The 25,962-nt window shown below is 49.4% G+C and overlaps 2 pseudogenes; both read left to right on the forward strand.

The window, feature by feature from the left end:
- LOC109778422 (uncharacterized) overlaps positions 1-1,552 on the forward strand; it is a 29,858-nt pseudogene extending 28,306 nt beyond the window's left edge.
- A 7,246-nt stretch (positions 1,553-8,798) lies between these two features.
- On the forward strand, positions 8,799-17,009 carry LOC141020666 (uncharacterized; annotated as a pseudogene).
- Positions 17,010-25,962: the final 8,953 nt, after the last annotated feature.

The raw sequence follows: 25,962 nt of genomic DNA on the forward strand, positions 1-25,962 counted from the left end.
GGCCTAGCGCAATGGTGAAGTCCTCCCCACTTGTGCCAAGAGGTCCTGGGTTCGAACCAGCCTCTCTGCATTGCACTTTGCAGGGGTAAGACTACAAACAACAACAACAACAAAGCCTTTAGTCCCAAACAAGTTGGGGTAGGCTAGAGGTGAAACCCATAAGATCTCGCGACCAACTCATGGCTCTGCCACATGGATAGCAAGCTTCCATGCACCCCTGTCCGGAGCTAGTTCTTTGGTGATATTTGCCACCGATGCGGCGCGTCACTGAGAGGGTTACGCCCCAATGAAAATCTTTTGGGTTTCATCTCCATAAGAGTGGCTGAGTTTTTACCTTGGCTCGCCAAGCCTATCACAACCCTCCTCCTTTACCCGGGCTTGGGACCGGCTATGTTGAGACAACATAGGCGGAGTTTGCAGGGGTAAGACTAGGTTCCTATAATCCCTCCCCAGACCCCACCTTGTGTGGGAGCTTCTATGCACTGGGTCTGTCCTTTTAGAAGTAGAAGAGATCTTTATCTAAAGAAAGTAGCGAAGGGGGCCAAGATTAGACATAAGAAACTGCTCACTAAGACGTGCCTTCACAAAGGCAATATACCCAGGGTCATCGCCATTCATGATCATGTCATCAACATTCTAACCTATAATGAGGCTGGCCAACTCAGCCTCCCAGGGCTCCCCCAGATTGAAGCTTTGTTGGCCGTCCGATTGAGTTGCTTTTGGCCAATTGGTTCGTCTTGGAGATTTGTTATGCTAGTTCTCACCGCGGTTAATTTTCAATATCCCTGACCGGTGGGCTCGTTCTTCCTCCCTATTGGCCGCATGTTATGCCGCCTTTATTTGGCGTCTCCGCTTTTGCATGCAACCCCATATGAACCCTAGCCCCAATCATGTATATGTCCCTCCTACATCCCTCATCTGCCGACGTCCATCTCCATCTCCTATCCGGCCTCCTCTTGTACCTCCCGTTTTCCTCATCCTTGCCTCCCCATTGCTTGCCCTTTGCCCGGATCGGGTACAGGTTGTCGTCGTGGAAGACCAGGGCGACAGGGACTTCACTGGGGGTGGAGGAGCAGGGGTGGTCATTAAGCTAGCGGCGGGGGATGAAGCAGTGAGGCCCGAGCTGTAGGCGTTGCACACATCGCGGGGTGGAGGAGAGGTTGGCGTGGTGCGCAAGGAGCAGCAGGTGGGGAATGGTGGGGCTATATCTCCCATTATCCAGCACGGTCCACTGAAGAAGATGAAGGGAAGCTAGGGCTCCTCAAATGGCGGCTGCTCCTCTCTGGCTTGGACCAGAAGCCAGGCAGCTGCGTAAGTGCAGAGAAGCGAGCAGAGCAACTGGCGCAGCCGCCTCCACCCCTCGCTTGCTTCCTCCTCTTGGAGCCCCTGTTCCAGTTCTCTCTCTCTCTCTCTCTCTCTCTCTCTCTCTCTCTCTCTCTCTGGATTTGCTTATGAATTGACTCGTGTTGTTGATTGCTTTGCAGGTTTGGGTTCAGATAGAAGAGCTCCATGCTTACAAACTTTTGGGATAACCTAGTTTATCAATGACAAAGTATATGATGGTTTCTCCACTTCCACCCCATGATTTCCAATTTCCCCATATGATGCATTGATACCATTCCATTGTGATTTTTCTGCAGAAAATAATCATCGGGTTTTCAAGTGTAGGCATCGTGTGAAAGCCCAGTTAGTGTTCCTGGTTTATGAATTTAAGAATACATTCTCATCTCCCTTCTGTCTATATTCCATTATTTTAGGTTTATAAGTGCTTTAGATGATACTTGAGTGCCTTGTGCAACCTTTCCATTTCAGGCATCATTTCTAAGTTGTATGGCATCCATCCCGATAATTTGTTCTGCACCATGCTGCCTCATGTAGTATCAGCAATAAGCAAGGGACGTCTCACATGTTTCTATCAAAATTGTGTATAAATTTAAGAGCTTAGCAAGAGAATAGCATCTCTGTTCCGGGAGAAGAAATTTAAGAGCTTTGTAACAGAATAGCATCTCTGTATAAATTTTAGAGCTTAGTTTTTTGCATATGCATGTAACAGCAATTCTTTTGTGTTCTGGTCTTAAATATCCTATTCATGATACAATAATCTGCACCAAGCTTACTATGATGAATTTCGGGCAAGGGAACCCCATTGTTTATGCATCTTGTGTAACAGAAGAACGATATTTGGGGTATAGTTTCGTAATGTTTCGCCTGGAATCCATCTATCCAGTCTGCTTTTTCTTTGTTCGGTTCATCAAGGTTTGCTCCCTTCTTTTAATGCATTAGCTTTGTTTTCATTATACTCTTGTGATGCTTGTTAGTTAAGTGATGATTTTACATTCTGGATTAGGCCAACGTGTCGTGTTCTATTTTGCGTCGTGTTATATTTTGCGTCGTGTTATATTTCGCGTCGTGCTGCTTATATTTCATAATTGCCTGTGGACAGGATACGTGCACTTGTTTTCGTAATTGCTTGTGTTGTAAACCCTGGCCTGTAAATGTATTGATTTTTGATCCCATTGCTGGTAGGGTCCTGCAGGAGCGCGGCGCTTTGCTGACCAAGAAGATTGAGAGGGGGAGCCAATTGCTAGAGAGCGAGAAGGCCCCAACTGCTGCGTTGGAGGCCTCCGTATCCGATTGCATCTTTGAGTACCTTCTGCTTACTGGCATTTAATTGGTTTAGACTTGTTTTTTGCTGATATAGCTTGTTATTGCCGTGAAGCAGCCGAGGAGCAATATTACGAGATGTGTCGTCGTCTTAGCTTGGTTTGGAAGGAGGCCAGCAATTATCGGAGCATCGCCGAGTTGGGTGCTTTGGAGGCCCGTTCCTGCCAGGAATTATTGTTGAAAATGCGAGGCGCTGGGGATTCAAACCAAAACATTACCTCCGGTCTCCGGGCAATGGTACAAAATGAGAGAGAGACAGAATGACCTGCGGCGACAAATCCAGTTCGTCCGGGATGAGATTGAAGCTTCAGGGAAGCGTGAGGACCCTTCGATTGCCGAGGAGACCACCCTGTTGAGAGGTTGGTCAACGCATGTCGGTGGAACTGTCAGATCAATACGGCCAAATAGCCAAGCTCCAGGAGGCCGCCCGAGGTGGATGCCCTTTCTTTGTCTCTTTGTGACGTGCTTTTTGTCTGGCGTCTCTCCATGTTTGCTAATTGTGGTTAACTATTGCAGGTATTCTTCCGTAAATGTATATTGTGCGGGATCAAGACAGCCTTGGTGTTGTCACTATTGTTCTTCAACAGATGTCATAGGCGCTGACCCGTGTGGCAGGTTCGATGTGGATCTGGCATGATGCTGATGTCCACTTGGGTCCATTGATCGAACGTGCTGGATCGGTTGGCCGACCTCCAAGAAGCTGCCGCCAAGGAAGGAGCACGACCCGTGCTTGCACGCTTGAGGTCGCGCTATCCTGAGGTCTCCACTCATGTTGTTGGGACCTCCCGTTCCTGAGAACCGCCCACTGACGAATTTCTTTGAAGAAGTCAAGGACACCGCCTTGGATGGTGCCGACTGGATGTGAGCCTGAAAGAGTAGGAACATTTGTTGGCCGTGTGTGGCGTTAGGCAATGTCAACTTTGTTACAATTTTTATGTTTCGACTTTTGTAGTTTGAATTATTGTTCGATGCCTTTGGGCAATGTTTTGACTGACCAAGCGCACGTGGGAGGCCTAAGGTCGTGTCAAGTTGGTTCTTATTATGGCGGGGCACAGCGCGACCAGAATTTATTCAGCCTCCGACTTCCCGTTTGGCTGTGCCTTTGTTGCAAGGGCCACCGCTTAATAAGTTTTGCTTATGTCGATGGAGCGATTGAACCCCTAAGTCGGTCAAGCAAAGAGGTCTGTTTGTTTCACTTCCTTGTCTATTCTGGGGTGTTCATTTCAAGTTCTGCATTTGAGGGTATATCAAATCACAAATTTGAACATGGAGAATATCCTTTATTACCCAATTTGTTCTGGATTGAGCTAAGACAAAAATGCTAAAAATTTGAAGCAGTTTATGCTAAGAAAGAGGAATTTATGTGTGAAAAAGACCGCAGCTGAGTTGCATTCCATGGTCGGTTCGTGATCAGCCCTATTTTTCTGTTGCAGAGGTAGTATGCCCCATCGTTGAGGACCTCGTGGATCACATAAGGTCCCTCCCAAAGTGAAGAGATCATGTTCTTCTTTTGCTGGTACTAGCGAAGTTTCTACTCATAGATGGTTGTGCGTTACAGCGCGAGAAGGCGAGCTTCTTCCTTAGTTACCGAAAAAGGTTTTTTTTTACCGAAAAAGTCTTCCTTAGTTACTACTCCCTCTGTTCCAATATATAGGAACGTTTTTGACAAGTTACTACTTCCTCTGTTCCAAAATATAGGAATGTTTTTGATACTAGCTTAGTGTAAAAAATGTTCACGGCTTTCTTTTGCGGCCTCCTCTTCGTACTCATGCGCCTGCGGGGAGTCATACTCAATGTCAGAGGTTAGTGGGTCGCTCGAGTGCCTGCGTGTCGTCCAACCCGACCTGTTTCGGTCGCGCCAGCGAGGGTGTGCGCGCCAGCACCGTCGGGCTGCGCGTGGGGCGTTTCTGTTCGGGTGGTTCGCTTGGGCTAATCCGGCTGCATGTTTTACGTCCTCAGGCCAACTCCACCGCGCGACCCAAACGAACGTCTGGTTTGGCTGAATTTTGTCCCTTTGGAGCGGCAATGGGCTTGCCATGTCCGCGTTTGTTCGATGGGTCATGGGTGCGCCCAACGCGCGGCCGCACCCCAAAACCTGTCCGGGTGGACGTGAATAAAAAAAATATAAAAACTTAAATGAAATAACTAAAAAAGTAAATAAACACTGATAAAAAAGCATAAAACATATATAGGGGTTATGGTCATAAAACGGACCAGTTTCTCGGTCCACTTAAACGGCCCAGTTTCATAATTAACTTAAAACCAAAATAAAAAAACGCCTCCCGCGCGCTCCTGCCGCGCCAGTCGATGTTGTGGCCGTCACCGTCTTCACTGGCTACCGGTGTCGTCGTCGTCGCTGACGAGGTCGACGTAGTCCGGCGGCGTCCACAGGTGGGCCGGCGGTCCATGGTGCACGGGGGCGGCGGGCTGGAAGGTGGCCGGTGCTTGCACCACCTCCTCCCGAGGCGAGGCCTCCCCCTCCGGCGACCGCGGCGACGTGGGGCACCAGTTCACGGCCCCCAGGGCGGCCGCCATCTGCTTAGCGGAGCACGACCAGCTCCACCCCTGGCCCACCAGGTCAGGGTGGAACGCGGCCACCGGCGGCTCCTCTACCACCTCCTCCTTCGGCACCATCTCCAGCTTGAGGATGGCGACGTCGCCGGTCGCGGAGAGGGCCGTCATCTCCTCGAGGCCCTCCCATTGGCGCTTGTCGTGCGTGTGCATGGAGTCCTCCAGCACACGCGCCATGGGCCGGGCCTCCTCCTCCGCCGTCATGCGAGGAGGTGGGGGTGGAGATGGAGATGGCGACGGCGACGGCGCGTGGGCGTCAGGCCGCGCACCCGCGTACGCCCGCGCGCCTGGGGAGCCGCTCGGGGCTCACGTGGCCGCCGCGGCCCCGTCGACGTGCCGGCGAAGAACGACGCCCGCCGCACGTCGTGCTCATCGCGGAGCCAAGTGTCCCACAATGGCGAGTCGGGGGCGTACCTCTCGTCGTAGTAGAGGTCGTCCGGGAGGAGGCGGCGGTGGTGTTGGATCTCCTGGCGGCGCGCACGGCCGCTCTGCGGGACGGGCGGGATCGGCACGCGGTCGTCCGACAGGTGCCAGTTATTGGGGAGGTGGACGTCGCTCCAGGGCAGCGGCGTCCTCGTCTCCCAATAAAGGCGGCAGACGGCCGCCTCGATGTAGTGCCGGTCGCGCTCGCCGGCGGCTGTGGGCGCGATGGAGAACGCGGGCGGCGCGGGGGCCCGATGTGGTGGCGATGGCGACGTGGGCTCTTCCTTCTTCACCGAGCCGCGGCGGCGTCCCGACGAGGAACCAGCCTCGCGATCGTGCTTGCCTTTGCGGCCGTAGTTCCATAGCCCCATGGCTGCGGGTGGCCGGCCGGCGAGTTCTTGGCTAGGGTTTGGGACTGGGGCTGTCGGGTTTCGAGGAGGCCGCGGGGTGGCGTGGGGCAGTGTGGACGACGACCGGTCCACGGTTCCCATTTAAGAAGGACCGCGACCCCTCGCCTGGGCGGATGACAGGCGGGGCCGTCCGCACGTGCGCATTGATGTGGGCGGGTGGGAGGTAGGTGGCCGCCTGCCACGCGGCCTCGACGCGGACGAGGCGCGCGGCCATTTGGTGTCCGCCGCGACCCAAACCCGGCGCAAGTTTGCGCTTGAAATGGGTCGGCCCGGACACAAAACGGACCAGATGGGTTCGGGCCGTCGCGCGCTGGGCCGCCTCATTTGTCCGTTTTACCCCAAACGGACGGGGCCGGACAGGATAGGGTCGCGCGGTGGAGTTGGCCTCAGCGCCGGTTATCATGTGGGGCCGATTGTCAGGAGAGTTCGCCCTGTGAATAGCTATTTGGGCTGCTTTGTTGGCCCCGTCAGGTTAGGGCATCTCGAACGACGCAGACCCTCAAACCTCCCACAACGGTATTTGATCGTATACACGGGATATGATTAAGAGTTAACAGCTGCACGTAATACACAGAGTTAAGCAATGCCATGGCGACTGCGGTGGCCGGTGTCGACGATGCAAGCAACTAGTTCGCCGCGCCGTCATCGGACTCGGCGCTGCGAACTACTCCCTCTGTTCCTAAGTATAAATCTTTTTAGAGATTTCAATGCGGACTACATACACATGTATATAAATGTACTTTAGAGTGTAAATTCACTCATTTTGCTTTGTATGTAGTTCATAGTGAAATCTCTAGAAAAACTTATATTTAGAAACAGAGGGAGTAGTTACTTGCGTCGTCGTCATAGAGAAAGTCCGCGCGGAGAGACGAATAGAAAGGTGCTGAGACAGATGACAGAGGAGAAAAAATGCAGTGCGTGTACCATGGTGACCGCGAGCAACATGTAGGCGTGCATGGCAAACATGGCGACGACCAGCAGCAGGAAGGCGCCAATGGAGAAGGCGAGCGTTGAGCCGCCGCTGCCATTGTAGAAGAACAGCTCCACCTAAGAGCCAAGAAGCTCAAGCAACATCAGCACAAGCGTGATGAGGCCGGCGGTGATGTGGCTGCCGAGGCGCCCTACCCGGCGCTCCCGTGCCTTGCCGGAAAACAACGCCTGCGGTGGTGCCAATGTAGTAGGACGGAGGAGAGGAGCTCGAGTGAAGGATTAGAAGGAATGAAGGAGATCAAGGAGTGTCATTAAAACATATCACACATATGTATATGTCAAGTTTATGAGGAAGATGTAGATCTACTCGTCTACAATCGTCGAAACAGAAAATATGAAACACAAAAGTCGTGTGAAACTGTAAGATGAAGCTATTGGTCAAAGGAAATTTCAAACAGTCGATTATGCGCGACGAATTTGACAAAAGTCGTCCATAATAACTCCATACATGAACACGGAATTAACACTAGTAGAAAACAGGGATTTGATTTTTGCCGGATAAGAGCAACAGTCCCGGTCGACTTACGAACCGGGACTAATGCGTGCATTAATCCCGGTTCGAGCGGCCAGGGCGTCGGCCGGGCCTCGGCAAGCACCACTCCCGGTTTGGCTCGGACCTTTAGTCTCGGTTCCAGCCACCAACCGGGACAGCGTAGCCCCTTTAGTCCCGGTTGGTGGCTGGAACCGGGACTAGAGGTCAGTCTTCAGTCCCGGTTCTAGACACCAACCAGGACTAAAGAGATGCCTATATATATGCTCGCCCCTGCCCGCTCACTCCTTTATTTTTTGGCCGTCCGGCCTGTGGGAGGTGTGTGCTGCTCTGTTCTCACCTCCTATGCACATGAGGTGTTCAATGAAATGTCCGAGCCACACTTAAGTTTTCTCCTCTCCAAGCTCGACCCCAAGCTACATTTTCCCCAATATTTGTCTAGGTTTGGCAGTGCACCAACTACACAAGTGTTTTAGAAGGTTAGCAACTTCATCCTTTCATCTCTCACTGCTAGTTTAGCTCATTTTAAATGCTCTAGAAGTAGAGTGATTTGTGGGTTTTAGTGGAGGAGTGTATGTGGGAGTTCATTTGATTTAGATGCACAATTTGAGCTCAAATTAACTTCTTAGAGTTTGCACATGTGTAGGGTGTCGTCCCGTCCCCGTCCCCATCCTCACCCCCGTCGATCGCCCGCGCCGATCTCGTCGCCGTCCCTTCTTATCTTCTTTTTAAAAGAAAAAGATTTCTTACTTGTATGATTTAGATAGCTACTTGTATAATTTTCTTACTTTTATTATTATTTGTTATTATATAGTGCCATGGTTTTGGTATCCGCCCCCGTCGGCTCTCGTCTGGTCTATGATTCGGATGTGGTATATTATCTTTTATAACTATTTGTTTCATTAAGTGTTCTATGAGAACTATGTATGAACTTTATGTATTTATTTTTTCAGTAATAACATTTGATCACTACTGTAGTTTGGTTTTAATGTGATGATGAACTTGTATTAATTTGGTCATTTATCTCTTCATGATGTTCTGTAATGGTTTTTGATACACTTAATTATATAATGCACATAGATGAACCGACAATGGATGTACAGTGACCGACGCACCTCCGACTACATTACGGGCCTGCATATTTTTCTCGATGTGGCTGAGACAAACAAGCAGAATGATTCTATGTATTGTCCATGTACTATCTGTGGGAATACGAATGATTACTATGACTCGAAAACCCTTCACTTCCACCTGCTTGAGAAGGGTTTCATGCCATACTATAATGTTTGGACTTTGGACCAAGCACGGAGAAAGAGGGGTTATGATGGAAGAAAACAAAGAAGAAGAGGATGATGACAACTATCCTATGCTCCCTGAATATGGTGGTACTGTTGAAGAAGAGGGGGAAGATGAAGATCAAGAGGCACCAGACGATGTGCCCGATGATGATCTTTGCCGGGTCATTGTTGATGCACAGAGAGAATGCGAAAGTGAAAGGGAGAAGTTGAATTCGATCGCATGTTAGAGGATCACAAAAAAGGGTTGTACCCAAATTCCGAAGATGGCAACACAAAGCTCGGTACCGCACTGGAATTGCTGCAATGGAGGGCATAGAATGGTGTATCTGACAAGGGATTTGGGAAGCTACTGAAAATAATGAAGAAGAAGCTTCCAAAGGATAACAAATTGCCTGACAGTATGTACGAAGCAAAGAAGGTTCTCTGCCCTCTAGGATTAGAGGTGCAGAAGATACATGCATGCCCTAATGACTGCATCCTCTACCGCGGTGAGGAGTACGAGAATTTGAATGCATGCCCGGTATACGGTGCATTGCGGTATAAGATCAGACAAGATGACCCTGGTGATGTTGGGGGCGAGCGCCCCGGTAAGAGTGTTCCTGCCAAGGTGATGTGGTATGCTCCTATAATACCACGGTTGAAACATCTGTTCAGAAACAAAGAGCATGCCAAGTTGTTGTGATGGCACAAAGAAGACCGTAAGAAAGACGGGAAGTTGAGAGTACCCGCTGACGGGTCGCAATGGAGAAAAAAAATGAGAGAAAGTGGCGGGACTTTGCAGATGACGCAAGGAACGTATGGTTTGGTTTAAGTGCAGATGGCATTAATCCTTTTGGGGAGCAGAGTAGCAATCATAGCACCTGGCCCGTGACTCTATGTATATATAACCTTCCTCCTTGGTTATGCATGAAGCGGAAGTTCATTATGATGCCAGTGCTCATCCAAGGCCCTAAGCAACCCGGCAACGACATTGATGTGTACCTAAGGCCATTAGTTGAAGAACTTTTACAGCTATGGGATAAAAAAGGTGTACGTGTGTGGGATGAGCACAAACAGCAGAAATTTGACCTACGAGCATTGTTGTTTGTAACCATCAATGATTGGCCTGCTCTTAGTAACCTTTCAGGATAGACAAACAAGGGATATAACGCATGCATACACTGTTTAGATGAGACTGAAAGTACATATTTGGAAAAATGCAAGAAGAATGTGTATTTGGGACATCGTCGATTTCTTTCGACCAAGCACGCCTTAAGAAAAAAAGGCAAGCATTTCAAAGGTGAGGCAGATCTCCAGAAGAGGCATATCCTCCGTACTGGTGATGATATACTTGATATGGTCAAGGATTTACAAGTAATCTTTGGAAAGGGTCCTGGCGGACAATCTATTCTGAATGACGCTGACGGACACACACCCATGTGGAAGAAGAAATCTATATTTTAGGACCTACCCTATTAGAAAGACCTAGAGGTCCGCTCTCGAATCGACGTGATGCACATGACGAAGAATCTTTGCGTGAACCTGCTAGGCTTCTTAGGCGTGTATGGGAAGACAAAAGATACACCGGAGGCACAGGGGGACCAACAACATATGAACGAAAAACACGACATGCATCCAAAGCAGTATCAAGGTCCTGCCAGCTACGATCTTACCAAAGCAGAGAAGGAAATCTTTTTTGAATGCCTGCTCAGTATCAAGATCCCGTCTGGCTTCTTGTCGAATATGAAAGGGAATAATAAATATGGCAGAGAAAAATTCGAGAACCTAAAGTCTCATGACAGCCACGTGATTATGACGCAACTGCTTCCGGTTGCATTGAGGGGGCTTCTACCAGAAAATGTTCGATTAGCCATTGTGAAGTTATATGCATTCCTCAATGCAATTTCTCAGAAGGTAATCGATCCAGAAATCCTACCAAGGGTACAGAATGATTTGGTCCAATGTCTTCTCAGTTTCGAGTTTATGTTCCCACCATCCTTCTTCAATATTATGACGCACGTCCTAGTTCACCTAGTCGACGAGATTTCCATTCTGGGTCCTGTATTTCTACACAATATGTTCCCCTTTGAGAGGTTCATGCGAGTCTTAAAGAAATATGTTCGTCACCGTGCTAGGCTAAAAGGAAGCGTCTCCAAGGGCCATGAAACAGAGGTAGTCATTGCGTTTTGTGTTGACTTTATTCCTGACCTTAAGCCGACTGGTGTTCCTCAATCGCGGCATGAGGGGAGACTGAGTCGAAAAGGCACGCTAGGAGCGGATTCAATAATATGTAGGGACGGGCATTCTTGGGCGCAAGCACACTACACAGTTCTATAGAATTCTACCTTGGTGGCCTCGTATATCAAGGAACACAGGAATATTCTATGCTTCAAACACCCGGAGCAGTATGACGACTGGACTACACATGAACACATCAGGACTTTCGGTGGTTGGTTGCAAACACATCTCATGGGTAACAACATTGTTGGAGATGAGTTGTACTTGTTGTCCAGGACACCATCTTCGACAGTATTGACTTACCAAGGGTATGAGATAAATGGGAATACATTTTACACGGTCGCCCAAGATAAAAAGAGCACCAACCAAAACAGTGGTGTCCGCTTTGATGCAACAAACACCAATAGGGTAAAGGACACATATTATGGTTACATAGAGGACATATTGGAACTTGACTATGGACGTGATTTTAAGGTCCCTTTGTTTCGGTGCAAATGGGTCAATCTGTCAGGAGGCGGGGTATAGGTAGACCCGCAGTACGGAATGACAACAGTGAATCTCAACAATCTTGGGTACACAGACAAACCATTTGTCCTAACCAATGATGGGGCGTAGGTTTTCTATGTGAAGGACATGTCTACGAAACTGAGAAAAAGAAAAGATAAGGAAGTGAATACATCATACGATGAGCCAAAGCGCCACATAGTTCTTTCAGGAAAAAGAAACATCATGGGAGTGGAGGACAAGACAGACATGTCTGAAGATTATGAAAAGTTTTATGAAATTCCTCCATTCAAAGTGAACGCTGACCCAAGCGTCCTGTTAAACGGTAAACATTAACCATGGTTACGACACAATAAGAAAGGGACAAACGCGAAGAAAAAGTGACGACTTCTCTCTGGTGAAGACAGCATACCATATGGTACAATTGTTCAGGTAACTGTTCAACATATACAAGATAACCGAATATTTTGCACCTTTAATTCTTGGTTGAAAGCCATAGTTATGCTCCACAACTATTCTGATGATGGCTTTGATCTAGAATATCACTACAGTTACATGTCAAAAAATGAAATCCCTCTGTAATAGATGATTTTTCGTCCGAAACCCTGATACTTTGAAAGAGATTGTCTAGTTTGTACACGAAGTGCATCCAGTTTTTGTTGTAACCCTCTCAAATTTTTAGCACATGCTACATGGGAAAAATTATGATACCATGCCAAGAACCTTTTCAGAGTTCATTTGTAGTGCTTTTCAATTTCAGGGTCATTTAGCTCAAAAAATCATTAAATGCATGAAAAATAGCAAATTAAGTCAGAAAAGGGTTGAAAATTGATGATGTGGCTTTGAATGGTGCATATTGAACGCACAAAAAGTCTGGAGTTAAAATAAGTTAAAAAATGAAATCCCTTTGTAATAGATGAGTTTTCGTCCGAAACCCTGATACTTCGAAAGAGATTGTCTAGTTTGTACACGAAGTGCATCCAGTTTTTGCTGTAACCCTCTCAACTTTTTAGCACATGCTATGTGGGTGAAATTATGATACCATGCCAAGTTTCAACCTTTTTAGAGTTTATTTGTAGTGCTTTTTAATTTCAGGGTCATTTAGCTAAAAAAATTCATTAAATGCATGAAAGTAGAAAATAATAAACTAAAACCTAGCTTTAGTCCCGGTTGGTGGCACCAACCGGGACTAAAGGCCTACCGCAGATTTTCACACCCGTATTTAGTCCCACCTCGCCAAGTGATGAGCTAGTCGACCACCTTAAATATCCGGGTCGTCCAGAAGGGATAAGCTTCTGACATCATTGCATCCTTTGTTAAGGATATGGACTCTAAGATTTGTAGTAAGGGTCTATCTCCTTAACATAGATAAATGGTGTCGACCTTTTTGAATCACTATGTGTCTATGCATCAAAATAAACTAGGTTAACAAAAATTATTAGGTTAAAATAATTACTTAACAGAAAAGAAAATATAACATTATTAGGTTAATAAAAAGTATTTTATAATATTCTTCATTTGTAGTGTTTTTCAATTTCAGGGTCATTTAGCTCAAAAAATCATTAAAATAATCAACTAAAAAGCTTTTATAAAACTATAATAGCAAAAAGAATCAACTAAAAAGAATAAATTAAAACATTTTGTTGTGATCAACTAAAACAAAACTATAATATCCTTCAATAACAAAAAGAATCAACTAAAAAGCTTTTATAAACCTCTAGTTATGATCATAAAGTATTTTTTGTTAAAAACTTTAATAGCAAAAATTTTCATAAATTATTTTATAGAATTTTATATATTTTGTTGAAATTCTTTGATAATCATGTGCATTACACATAAGTGAGTATGTATAAAAATTAGAATGTGATTTGAAGGTCAAAAAATTGACACAACATATGCAAAAAATAACATAAAAAATAAAAAATGCCCGCCTACTAGGCCACCACGGCCTGCATACGACTAGAAACCCAACTATACATGGGACAAGATGTAGGACGCGGGACAAGTAGGCCCCACAGGGCAGGGAAGAATGTTAGGCATGTACTGCCTGCTTTAGAGAGGAGCTCCGGAGGGACATCGCAGCAGGGCTTATAAAGAGGTGCGAGCGCGCTTCGCTTGGCGAGGTGGGACTAAACTTCCATCGCCTCTCGCGGTGCCGGGACCAATACTTTAGTCCCGGTTAGTGGCTCCAACCAGGACTAAAGGCCCCCCTTTAGTCCCGGTCCGAGCCACCAACAGGGACTAAAGGCCCAGGCTTCCCGCCCTTTGGGCTAGTGAAATTCACCTTTAGTCCCAGTTGGTGGCTCGGACCGGGACTTAAGGGGGGCCTTTAGTCCCGGTTGGAGCAACCAACCGGGACTAAAGGGTGGGGGTATATATGCAGGGACTTAGGAAATTTCTCCAAATCTCTCCCATTCTCTCCCCCAACGCCGAACCAGAGCACGACGCCGGCAGACTACTGCACCGGAGATCACCGTCGCCTTCGAGCCCGCTCGGCCTTCTCGCCGGGCCTCCTCGCCATCGCCGCCCCCGTCGAGCTCCGCCCGCTCCTTTTCATTGCCGCCCCCGAGCCCGTCCTGGTTGTCACCACCCCCGACGCCGGCCACCCGCGCCTCCTCCCCGAGCCCCGACACCGGCCGCTCGTGGCTCCTCCCCGAACCCCCGCCGCCGGCCGCCGCTCCCCTCTCCCGCCGCAGCCGTCGCCCCCGCTCATCCTCCACATCGTATATCTCTCTCCCCCCTTCACATTTTTTTCAAGTTCCATGGCTAGATGGAGATGATGTGCTAAATGGCCCTCTTATATGCAAGTTTTCATAGATGTAGTAGTAGTAGTAGATGAGTAGTTGTGAAAATGTGAAGCTAGTATTTTTTTGAAATGAATATGTGAAGCTCCCATTTTCTTGAAATGAAAATGTGAAGGTAGTATTTTTGTTAAATGAAAACGTGAAGCAAGTCTTTTTTGAAACGAAAATGTGAAGCTACTAATTTTTTAAATGAAAATGTGAAGCTCCCATTCCTATAGTTGATATATACTTGATGACAAAAATGTTACTAAAATGGTTTATAGTTGGGGCAATTTGTAGACATTATTTAGTATTCATCAGATGGCAAGTTAACAATTTGTTCTTATAACAAGATTTCATGTTTTGGCATGGCAAACATGTTTTGGCAGTTTTATTGAACATAACGTTGCCAATTCTTGTTTTTTCCCTTCATACATCATGGAAATTTGCCATGCCAACTTAATATGTGTTGTTGGCCATGGAAAATTAAGATGTATATAAACTTGGGTCATAGAAATTAGTGTGAAATTTTTGGTCATAGAAATTTTTGTTCATGATGATCTTGCTAAAACAAATTGAAGAACAATTTTTTTGCATTAGAGTTCATTTTGTGTTTTTTGTATGTTTTAATGCAAGCATCTTTTGGGCAATCTTTGAACATGAAGTAGGAGCATTTTGATGTCATCTTGCTGGTAGATTTTAGTTCATGCCATGTTAGGACCTGTAGTGAGTGCTACAAGCTTGTAAAGTTGCTATCTATTCATTTCTGCCATGCCATGCTATTTTTCTCTAAGTCTGAAACTGGCCGTATTAATACTTTGCATTTTTCCTTGAGGTTTGTAACAAATATGTGCATCTTTGGATCATGATCAGTAAGGGTGTTTTTTTAGGGTAATTAGTACATGCTTGCCATGCTCTTTGTTGCCATGAAAAACTATTGTAGCATATATTTTACTTGCCTCAAAGGTTGCATCATGAATTTATTTTCTGCCACTCTACAAATATCAGTCTGAAAATCTGTTAATAGTTGTCAACTTAATGATGATGATAGCCATTGATCTAGGGGCCATTTGAATTAGTTCAATAAGCATGTTTTGCCATGTGTTACATGCACATTCATGTCATGCCATTTGTTGCCATGTAGAAATTATGTAGCATGTTCAAATCTTGTTTTCAAATTGGTATCTAGCTACAACTATGTTTCTCTAAGTCTGAAACTTGCTTTCAAATTGGTATCTAGCTACAATGTCATGCTATTTTTCTCTAAGTCTGAAACTTTGTAGAATTACAGGTTGTGGCGTTGCATCTCCGTGGAGTTTTTCCCTGATCATCCCTCTCCGCTGTTCGATAGAAGGTGTCCATTTGTTGTATGCTGAGTTTTGTTCATATGATGATGGTTGGTTCATTTGTTTCGTTGTGTATCCATCTTGTATTCATCTTGTGTATAAATCTTGTATTCATTTTGTACCCCGAAAGAGAGACGGTCCGCAAAGTATCCTCTCCCGAAAGTATCCTCTGTTTTCTGCCACCCTAAATCCTATATTGGATAATTGATCTTCATATAAATGAAGCATACAAGTTTAGCAATCACTTAGAATTTTTCATGTTGTTCATTGACTTCGACATGAGGGGGGGGGTCGTTAAACATAACCCCGATAATTTCGGTATAACTTCGACATAATGGGGGAGGAGTCCTCGACGATAATCTGAAATTGACTGTTATAAAACTTGCCAACTTTGCATGATGTTTGCCACTAATCCATTGCTCATATGCATATGATTCCTTGTTGTGATTAGGTCTATGTTTGCCACTAATCCATCTCTCATGGTTGTATATTGCCATGTTGTAATATTTGCAGAAACTATGGAACATGACAGAGACTTAGACCAAGAAGAGTTGTTGGGGGATATAATCCGCAACGCAGGTGATGGTATCACCTTGTCGTTTATCAACAAGACCGATGGTGAGGGAAGAGAGGATGACGACTCCGGTGATCGAATGGAGGAGGGAGGAGATGACGGCTCTGCCGGTGTTGGAGCCTTAACTGTTGTAAAGTCCGGCGAGGTATGTAATATTAATTAAGCCTCTGTTGACTAGATGCGTTAATTGTTTTAATTTGTATGTACATATTTTAACACTTATTTCTTATTTTAGCCCTCTGGATCGAGCCAAACTTCTATAAGGAGACGAGGCCCGAAGAAAAGGTTGGGCCAGGATGAAAGGTTCATGGTCGAAGAAGCCGCTCTAGATGGACAACAAATTGCTCCCAAGCGGACCGAAGACAAATTTATACATAAGTGCGGAGTTGTTGTTATGCAAAGCATCCCGATCAGCATCCAAGAACGGAATAAGAGGAAGGACGTTGAAATACCTTATGTCGATGATAGACAGAAAGATGAGCTTTGGAACTCCCTCATGATAAATTTCAGCCTACCGCCAGAGGAGGATCCAAATAACCTAATTATACAGCGACAAGTCAAGGCATGGGCTCTTAAGAAGATGGGAGAACTATTCAAGAACTGGAAGAAAAGATTGAACAAACAGTTTGTCGACAAAGACGAGACTCCAGAATTCACCGGTCAATATGCGAAGATAAAAGATCACTGGCCCGCATTTGTGGCGTACAAGAAATCGGAGAAAGCTAAGAAAAGGTCATAGATAAATAAGCAAAATGCTGCAAAGAAGAAGTATCACCATGTTACGGGGACAGGTGGCTACATCTTTGCCCGGCCTACGTGGGACAAAGCTGAGAACGACCTGCTTGCTAAAGGGGTCCAACCAGCGACATTGAACTGGCCCGAACGGGCAAGGACTTGGTTCTTCGGGCATGGGGGAACTTTGGACATAGAAATAGGGAAGTGTGTTTTCATGAAAGCTCAACGTGAAGTGCCCGTAAAAAAGATTTAGGAAGCAATCCAGGAAGTGCAGGAAGGGAGGTTCCATCCCGACAGAGAGAAGGATGAGCTATCAAAGGCCCTCGGAATCCTGAACACCCTGGATGAACACGAGGCACATCAGGCTCTGTTGCGTGGAAGTATGGGTTTCCAGACAACCCTGGTTATATAAGCCGAGGGAGAAAAAAGAAAGAGGAAGCAGACCGGATGCAGAAGATGGAAGAAAGATTACCGCTGCATGAGAAGAAACTAGAGGCACTTACCAGTGAGCGAGCTACGGACCCACCATCTCAGCAGCAGGAAAGATCCTTGATTCGATACTGCCCATGAAGCTACCCCACCATCTCAGCGGAAAAGCAGCGTGGCTTCCACGGAGCTAGTTCGACCTGATATCACGGCTCCTCGCTGCCCCATGGATGATATCACGGAGAAGGAACATTGTGAGCTAATTACGAAATGCCATAACCTAACATTGAAGGTGGCGGTCGGCTATGTCTTACCTCGTCGACCTGATGGAACTTTCCTTTGCGCCCCGATTCCAGATGGCTTTGCTGTTGTCGGGGTGGATGAAGTTACCACCGGATTGGAGGGGCTGGAGCTTGACTACCCTATAGGTGAAGGGGACAATCATCTGGAAAATGCCTTAAGAACTACCATTCTATGGAGAAAGGAAAAAACCGTGCTTCCAAACTGGACGCCGCCTCAGCAGACTCAACTGGAGGAGGCCCCTCAGCAGACTCCTCACAGTCTAGCTCTACCTCCGCTGCCTCAGCCATCTCCGCTGTGTCAGCTGTCTCCGCCGCCTCAGTGGACTCCAGCAAAGGAGGCCCCTCTGTAGAATCCTCCTCCGCCTCAACTGTCTCCGCTGCTCCAGCGGACTCCGCCTCCTCCGCCGCGTCAACGGACTCCACCGCCTCAGCAATGGCGGAAGAGAGCCATCGCAGCTCCGGCGCCTAGCAGTACAACAAGGAAGAAATCCAAAGCTGGTCCAAGCATCAAGAAGGCTCCTGCCAAGTTACCATATGAGATGACTGACGAGGAAAACAAGGACACCGTTCTTGCCGATGTGAAACGCCAGCTTGCACCAAAACGTCCACCTCCAAAGGAGAAAATATATCCGGTAAATGCGAAGCTTTGTCTGGATGCCCTTAGGCGACCACCACTGCCTCCGCCGCTATCACGCTATGACCGCTGTATTGTAAAGACATATGAGAACCGGTCGGGAAGTACTAGCAGTGCTGCAAGAAGTGGGAAAACAATTCCCCAGCTCGGCGAATAGGAAAAACAATCGCGCCCCCTGCTCAAGGTCTTTAGAGCAACTCTAGCAGACCCCGCAAAATACGCAAACCCGCAAAATTCCAGCGAGTATGCGGCCTCGTCCCATTTTTTCGGCCAGAACAGAGCCCGCATACTCGCCCGGCACGCAAATTGTTTTGCCGCGGCCCGCAAACCGCACGCCCCGACCACTATAACTGCGGTTCCGCGACTCGTTTGCGGGTCCAAACCCTGTCACTCGCCGCCGCCGAGCCACGCGATTCCCCTTCCCCCTCTCCACATTTCTCACCGCCGGCGACCACCCGCCCCGCCTCCAGCCGCCATGTGGGGCCAAATGTGGAGCTCCAGACGCTGCTCCGGCAGCAGATCCGACGGCGGAAGGGACCCGGAGCGCGAGCGGCGCGTCCAGTCCGACGGCGCGCGGAAGCGCGGGGCCCGGAAGTGGACCAACCGCGACTTGTCGCCGCCGGTGAGCTTCCAGCGGAACGAGATCGTGGAGTACAACCGCCGGTGCGCGTCCTTCTCCTCCGCGAGGACCTCGTACGCCGGGAGCTCCTCCTCCTCCGGCGCGGGCCTTCTCCCCGTGAAGAGGGAGTGGTCGGAGGACGAGGAGGAGCCAGAGGAGCCGGACGCATTCGCCTTCGTCCCCGTGAAGGAGGAGCCCGAGGAGCCCGCTCTGCTCGGCCGCCACGGTATCATCGGGCCGGAAGACTACGTCGCTGACGTCGACGCCGTTGCGGCCGCCATCGCCGAGCGGAGCGTGTGCAGGAGGCGTAGCGCCAGCGCCACGCCGAGGAGCTCGAAGCCCTCTAGTGGCGGGAGGTGGTCGCCGCCAACCTCGCCGCCAAGGAGAAGGCCGAGGAGTGGTATCGCATCCGCGCGGAGCAGGCGGCAAAGTACGTCGACCGGTGCAGCTCCGGCGAGGAGGATTGAGCGTCCGGCTCCTCCACGACGTCGTCCATTTGCCGCGACCTCGCCGCCGTCAGATTCGACTCCTCTAGTACTAGTTTACCGAGAAAGGCTTTCGCCCCGCTTTATATGTAAAGCAAAGATCATCAACAACCCGGTACAACGCACGCCACCAGAACACACGCACACACCCAAGGCAGGATACAAAGGCGATGAGCGCAGCAACACCACCCCTAGCACTACAAGACCAACTGGGGGCCTCAACCGTGAACGCGCCACCGCGAAGAGAAGAACGTACATACGACGAACCGAGGGCTCCAAGGCGGTGCCTACAGGAAGGTTACGACACCGAAGCGCCGCCACCGCCCGATCCAAGGGTCAGGGTTTCCCCTGGAGCTACACGACGGGAAGTGAGAGCCGCGACGAAGCCTTCAAGAAGGGAACAAACTTCGCCGCCGCCGGTCCGTCCAAAGATAGAACAGGTTTTCACCCCGGCCAATATTCACCGCCACCGAACGTCACACCCTGACTACCACGCCGCCCACACGGCCATGGCCACCAGGCAGCCCCAAGCCACGGGCTTTGCCCATGAGCACCGCGACACCACCACCAGGGCTGCCGCCCCGGCATCCAGGACCTCGATGCCACTTCACCCGCCACCCACCGCTACCCCAACAAAAGAGACGAGTGAAAAGGAACCGCCTTTCGCACCCCTGAGCAGTCTCCAGCGTCGAGACCCAATAGGCCGGCCAAAATTGGCCACCATCGACCCGTCCTGCCGCCGGGCGCGAGACGAGTTAGGTCCTGCTGCCGGGCGCGAGACAAGCTCGGTCCCGCTGCCGGGCGCGAGACGAGTCCAGTCCTGCTGCCGGGCACGAGACGAGCTCGGTCCTGCTGCCGGGCGCAAGACGAGTGATGGGCCGCAGCTGGGAGAGGGCCAACCCTCCGATGAAGGTAGCGCCCAAGCGGCGGGGAGAGGAATCGAAGGTCGACAAGGGCGCTCACCGACAGGCAGACGCCGAAGAAGTCCAGCCGCCGCCGTGAGACGACCCAGACCACCGCCATGGTCCACCACCATGCCGTGGCAGCCCACATCCACGTCGGGACCCCGAGGGGCAGCCCCGAGCCAGCGCCACCACCCTCGCCGCCAACGGCTGCCGCACGCAAGGTCGGCCGAAGCCCACACCGCCGCCGACGCCACCACCACCACGAACCACCAACACCACCACCGCGCCGCCACTCCACCGACCACCGCAGAGATGGCCGACCGCGGCCCAAGCTGCCCACAAAGACCCAGCCCGCGCCGCCCGCCAGATCTGGCCACCGCTCCATCAGCCACCACCAGCGCAAGGACAGGCACGTCCCGCCCCAGCGCAGCCCACCGCGCCGCCAGCAGGGCCCCGAGCTTCCGCCACGCTGACCCACGCCAGCCCCTGACGAGCGAGGAGGTGAGAAGTCCCCGCCGGCGCCGGCGCCGGCCAGGCTTCGCCCGGCCGCGCCCTCTGGCGGCGGCGGGAGGGGGAGGAGGAGAGGGGGAGGGAGAGGCGGGCGGCGGCTAGGGTTCCTCCCCTGCCGCCCGTGGGAGTGCCAGAGGAGGAGGAGGGACAAACAGTAGGATGAACGGTATCCTAGTACTAGTTTAACGTAGTATGTAGTATAACTATGCTTGTAGTTTGTTGATCATGTGATGAACTATGTAGTATGTGATGAACTATGTTTGTGCAATTTCTCCCGCGAAAGTGTTTTTTCAAATTATGCAGGTTTAGATACGGGTTCTGTTCGGCCGCGCTAGTTTTCGACCCGGAAACGTGATCTTCGTGGAACCGCAAACGCGTTTTGCGGGTCAAATTTTTGCGGGGTCTGCTAGAGTTGCTCTTAACGATATTGCTAATGATCCAGGGGAAGCGGCTAGTGGTCTTGTTATCACTCTTGGTGATTACTTAGGCGATGATGTGCAGTTCGAAATGGCTAAGGTAGTAGCCTTTAGATACGAGCACGGGAAGCCTCTCGTCAAACCTGAGCAGCTCCCGCATCTATCAACGATGATGCGAAGATTACATGACGGGTACTTTAAAACCTGCAAGGATGGGACCGTCAGTATCTTTCTGGGAATTAAAGATGAGCACGGCTTCATTGGAGTCGACGTGTTGTATGTTGAATTTGAAGAATTATTTCAGTTATACATGTTGGGAAACGTTGCATGGAAAACAAAAAAATTCTACGCACACGCAAGATCTATCTATGGAGATGCATTGCAACGAGAGGGGGGGAGTGTGGCTATGTACCCTCATAGACTGTAAGCGGAAGCATTTCACAACGCGGTTGATGTAGTCGAACTTTCTTCGGGATCCAACTGATCGAGTACCGAACATATGACACCTCCGTGTTCAGCACACGTTCAGCTCGGTGACGTCCGCGCCTTCTTGATCCAGTGAGACGACGAGGTAGTGGATGAGTTTCGACAGCACAATGACATGGTGACGGTGATGGTTATGTGATCTCCGCAGGGCTTCGCCTAAGCTCTACGAAAATATGACCGAGGGAGTAAACGATGGATGGGGGCGCCGCACATGGCTAAGACAATGTTGTGTCCTTGTGTGGCGCCCCCTCCCCAAGTATATGTAGGTGAGACGGGAGAAGGCAGCCCCTAGGGTGCCCCAAGAGACCTGGCGGTAGCCCTAGGGCTGCTGCCTTGCCCTGCGCCCCCTTTCCTTATTTGGACATGAGGGGGAAAGGAAAGGGAGATGGCTGCCTTAGGGCGCCTCCCCTTTCCTTCCCTCCCTCCTTTGGTGCGTGGGCAGGGGGTAGAGGGGCGCACCAGCCTCTTGTGGGATGGTGTCCTCTTTCCCTTTTGGCCCATAAGGCCCAATAACCTACCGGGGCTGCCCGGAACCCCTTCAGGTGACCCGATAAGTACCCGGTACCACCCGAAACATTTCCGGTGTCCAACTACCATCGTCCTATATATCAATCCTTACCTCCGGACCGTTCCGGAGCTCCTCGTCATGTCCGTGATCTCATCTGGGACTCCGGACAACATCGGTCACAAAATCATATAACTCATATAACACTACATCGTCAACGAACGTTAAGCGTGCAGACCCTACGGGTTTGAGAACTATGTAGACATGACCGAGATAGCTCTCCAGTCAATAATCAATAGCGGAACCTGGATGCCCATATTGGTTCCTACATATTCTATGAAGATCTTTATCATTCGAACCGTTATGACAACATACGTAATTCCCTTTGTCCATCGGTATGTTACTTGCCCGAGATTCGATCGTCGGTATCTCTAAACCTAGTTCAATCTCGTTACTGGCAAGTCTCTTTACTCGTTCCGTTATACATCACCTCGTGACTAACTCCTTAGTCATTTTCTTGCAAGATTATGATGTATATTACCGAGAGGGCCCAGAGATACCTCTCCGATACTCGGAGTGACAAATCCTAATCTCGATCTATGCCAACTCAACAAACACTTTCGGAGATACCTGTAGAGCATCTTTATGATCACCCAATTACGTTTTGACATTTGATAGCACACAAGGTATTACTCTGGTATCCGGGAGTTGCATAATCTGATAGTTGAAGGAATATGTATTTGACATGAAGAAAGTAATAGCAATAAACTGAACGATTATTATGCCAAGCTAACGTATGGGTCTTGTCCATCACATCATTCTCCTAATGATGTGATCCTATTATCAAATGACAACACATGTCTATGGTTAGAAAACCTTAACCATCTTTGATCAACGAGCTAGTCTAGTAGAGGCTTACAAGGGGCACGGTATTTGTTTATGTATTCACACATGTATTTAGGTTTCCGATCAATACAATTATAGCATGAATAATAAAACTTTATCGTGAATAAGGAAATATAAAATAACAACTTTATTATTGCCTCTAGGGCATATTTCCTTCAGCCTCCCACTTGCAATAGAGTAATAATCTAGTTCACATCGCCATGTGAATAACACCCATAGTTCACATCACCATGTGACCAACACCCAAAGGGTTTACTAGAGTCAATAATCTAGTTCACATCGACATGTGGTTAACACCCAAAGAGTAATATGGTGTGATCATGTTTTGCTTGTGAGAGAGGTTTAGTCAACGGGTCTGCCGCATTGAAATCCGTATGTATTTTGCAAATTTCTATGTCTACAATGCCCTGCATGGAGCTATTCTAGCTAATTGCTCCCACTTTCAATACGTATCGAGATTGAGACTTAGAGTCATCTGGATCAGTGTCAAAGCTTGCATCGACGTAAGCCTTTAGGATGAACTCTTTATCACCTCCATAATCGAGAAATATTTCCTTAGTCCTCTTTAAGCTACCTAAGGATAATTTTGACCGTTGTCCAGTGATCTACTCCTAGATCATCATTGTACCTCCTTGCCAAACTCATGGCAAGTGTCGCGGGAAACCACGGCCACCTATGGGACCAGGAGGTCCCTTGCTGGTTCGGCAGGGGGCGACGCATTGCACAAAGAGCAGAGAGGCATGGGGCAGCACGGCAGAGATCACATAGGCAATTTACCCAGGTCCGGGCCGCCACGAGGCGTAAAACCCTACTCCTGCTTTGGTGGATTGATGGTAGAAAAGGTGGTGGCAAGAAGAGTACACTTGCCCGGCAGGGGTTGCCTTGGGGCAGCAGCGACTACGCGCGTATGGGGTTTGAGTTAACCAACCTTCTAACCCTTTGTACGTTTGCCATGGGCCTCCTTTTATAGATCAAGGGGTAACCACAATGACAAAGTAGTCATTATGCACTGATAAGATAGCAAACAGTGCTATCATACCTAACTCTGTGGGCTGACAGGGCGCATTAAATGCTCCGCTTAACGTCACATTGCTGGTTGCCCGGCAAGGCTTGCCGGGCTATCTTGCCAGCTCCACGCCTGTTCTCTTGACACGTTGTAGGATAGGTGTCATCTATGGGTTTCTCCTGTAGGAAATGGCTGCCATGTGGTGATGGTTGCCACTTAATCACCTTGTGGCTTGACACCGCACTGATCGACGACGTGGGTCGTGGTGCAGTGGTTGGTGAGGTGGTTCTGCCTCCGTGAACCCCGGCAGGCCCTGCCGGGGTGTCTTGGTTGTCTGCTTCTGGATGTGGCCTCGCACCTCGCCGGGCTCGCCTGCCCGGCAAGGGAGGCTTTTCTCTTGGTGATATCCTACTTCCTTGGCTCATTCTTGATCCCTCTGATCTACATGTTGATCCTTCGAATTTCTTGGGTCCTTGTATACCTTGGCTCGGCCTTGGCTTGTCCGTGCACGAGTCAGGGGAAAATGCATGCCCCTGTTTGTTTTCCCCGACATAAGCCCCCGGGCCTGAGCCACACGTGTCGCGGGGCACGTTGGGTTAGGCCCCAAGAGTGCACAGACACGTGGCGGGAGATGGCTGCGCACGCCGGTTTGCTGCGGCGACTAGTCAATCCAACGTCCACTTCGTGCAATTACTGCACGTCGTGGGGTCGTGGGACTATTGCAGTTAAGGTAAAAACAGTAATTTTCTGAAGCGACGTGCCTCTGCCCCGCTTTTCCCCCTTAAGAGTAGGGAAAAATCAGAGCGGTTCGATTCACCTGTCTCCCGCTGTGCTCCCCCACCTTCTTCCTCTGCAAGCCAATCGACAGTTCCTCCCTTCGCCTCTCCTACAGCCGCCACCCTCCCCATCGAATCCCTTCCCCCTTCCGTGTTGCTGCCGCAGGTATGGGGAAGAAACCCGCAGAGAAGAGAAAGCCGATGGCCGTGGCGAAGGAGGCCGCCGCCGAGGGAAGCAAGAGGTCGGCGGAGCTGAACAAGAAGCGGAGTGAAGACGTATTCTTTGTTCCATCTACCTTGAGCGGTCCCTTTTGCAGACGAAGTATGGGTATCTGTGGGGGAGGCCTGTTAAGAAGAGGCATGGAGCGCCCGTAGTTTATGCGATGGAGGAGGAAGATCCGCCGAATTCTTATCGGTTTTTCAGCGCTTACTTCATCAGCGGCCTCTGTCCCCCCTTCTCTGAGTTCTTCAAGGCAATCATGACCATCTATGGATTCCACCTCCTCAATTTCACGCCCAATGCAATGGCGACCATGGCCATCTTCGCGCATTTGTGCGAGAATTTCGTCGGAGTGAAGCCCAATGTGGATCTGTTCCGGCACTACTTCGTCCCGTGGGTGGAGAGCAAAGTTAACCACTCCGGAATCATTAGTTGGATGCCGCGCGCGGCGAGGAAGATCTGGGATTACCTCCCTGGATACCAGCACGAGAGGTGGGATGAATGGACAGGAGATTGGTGCTGGATCCAGGACAAGGAAGCCCCCGAGTTCTGCAAAGCACGGAAGGAGTGCGTCGAGCGCTGCAACGATTGGAGCACCAGAGGCCTTACTAAGGACAGGTTGCACCCGGCAATCAATAGGATTACCTGTTTGGCGACTGCCGGGCTAACCATCGAGCATGTGGGGGCAGATTTTCTTATCTGCTGCATTTCGCCGCTGCAAGAGAGGGATAGACCTGCATGGTTGTATGGTGATGCTGCAT

Source organism: Aegilops tauschii, chromosome 3 (genome assembly GCF_002575655.3).
Source record: "Aegilops tauschii subsp. strangulata cultivar AL8/78 chromosome 3, Aet v6.0, whole genome shotgun sequence".
In the NCBI taxonomy this organism is placed as follows: domain Eukaryota; kingdom Viridiplantae; phylum Streptophyta; class Magnoliopsida; order Poales; family Poaceae; genus Aegilops; species Aegilops tauschii.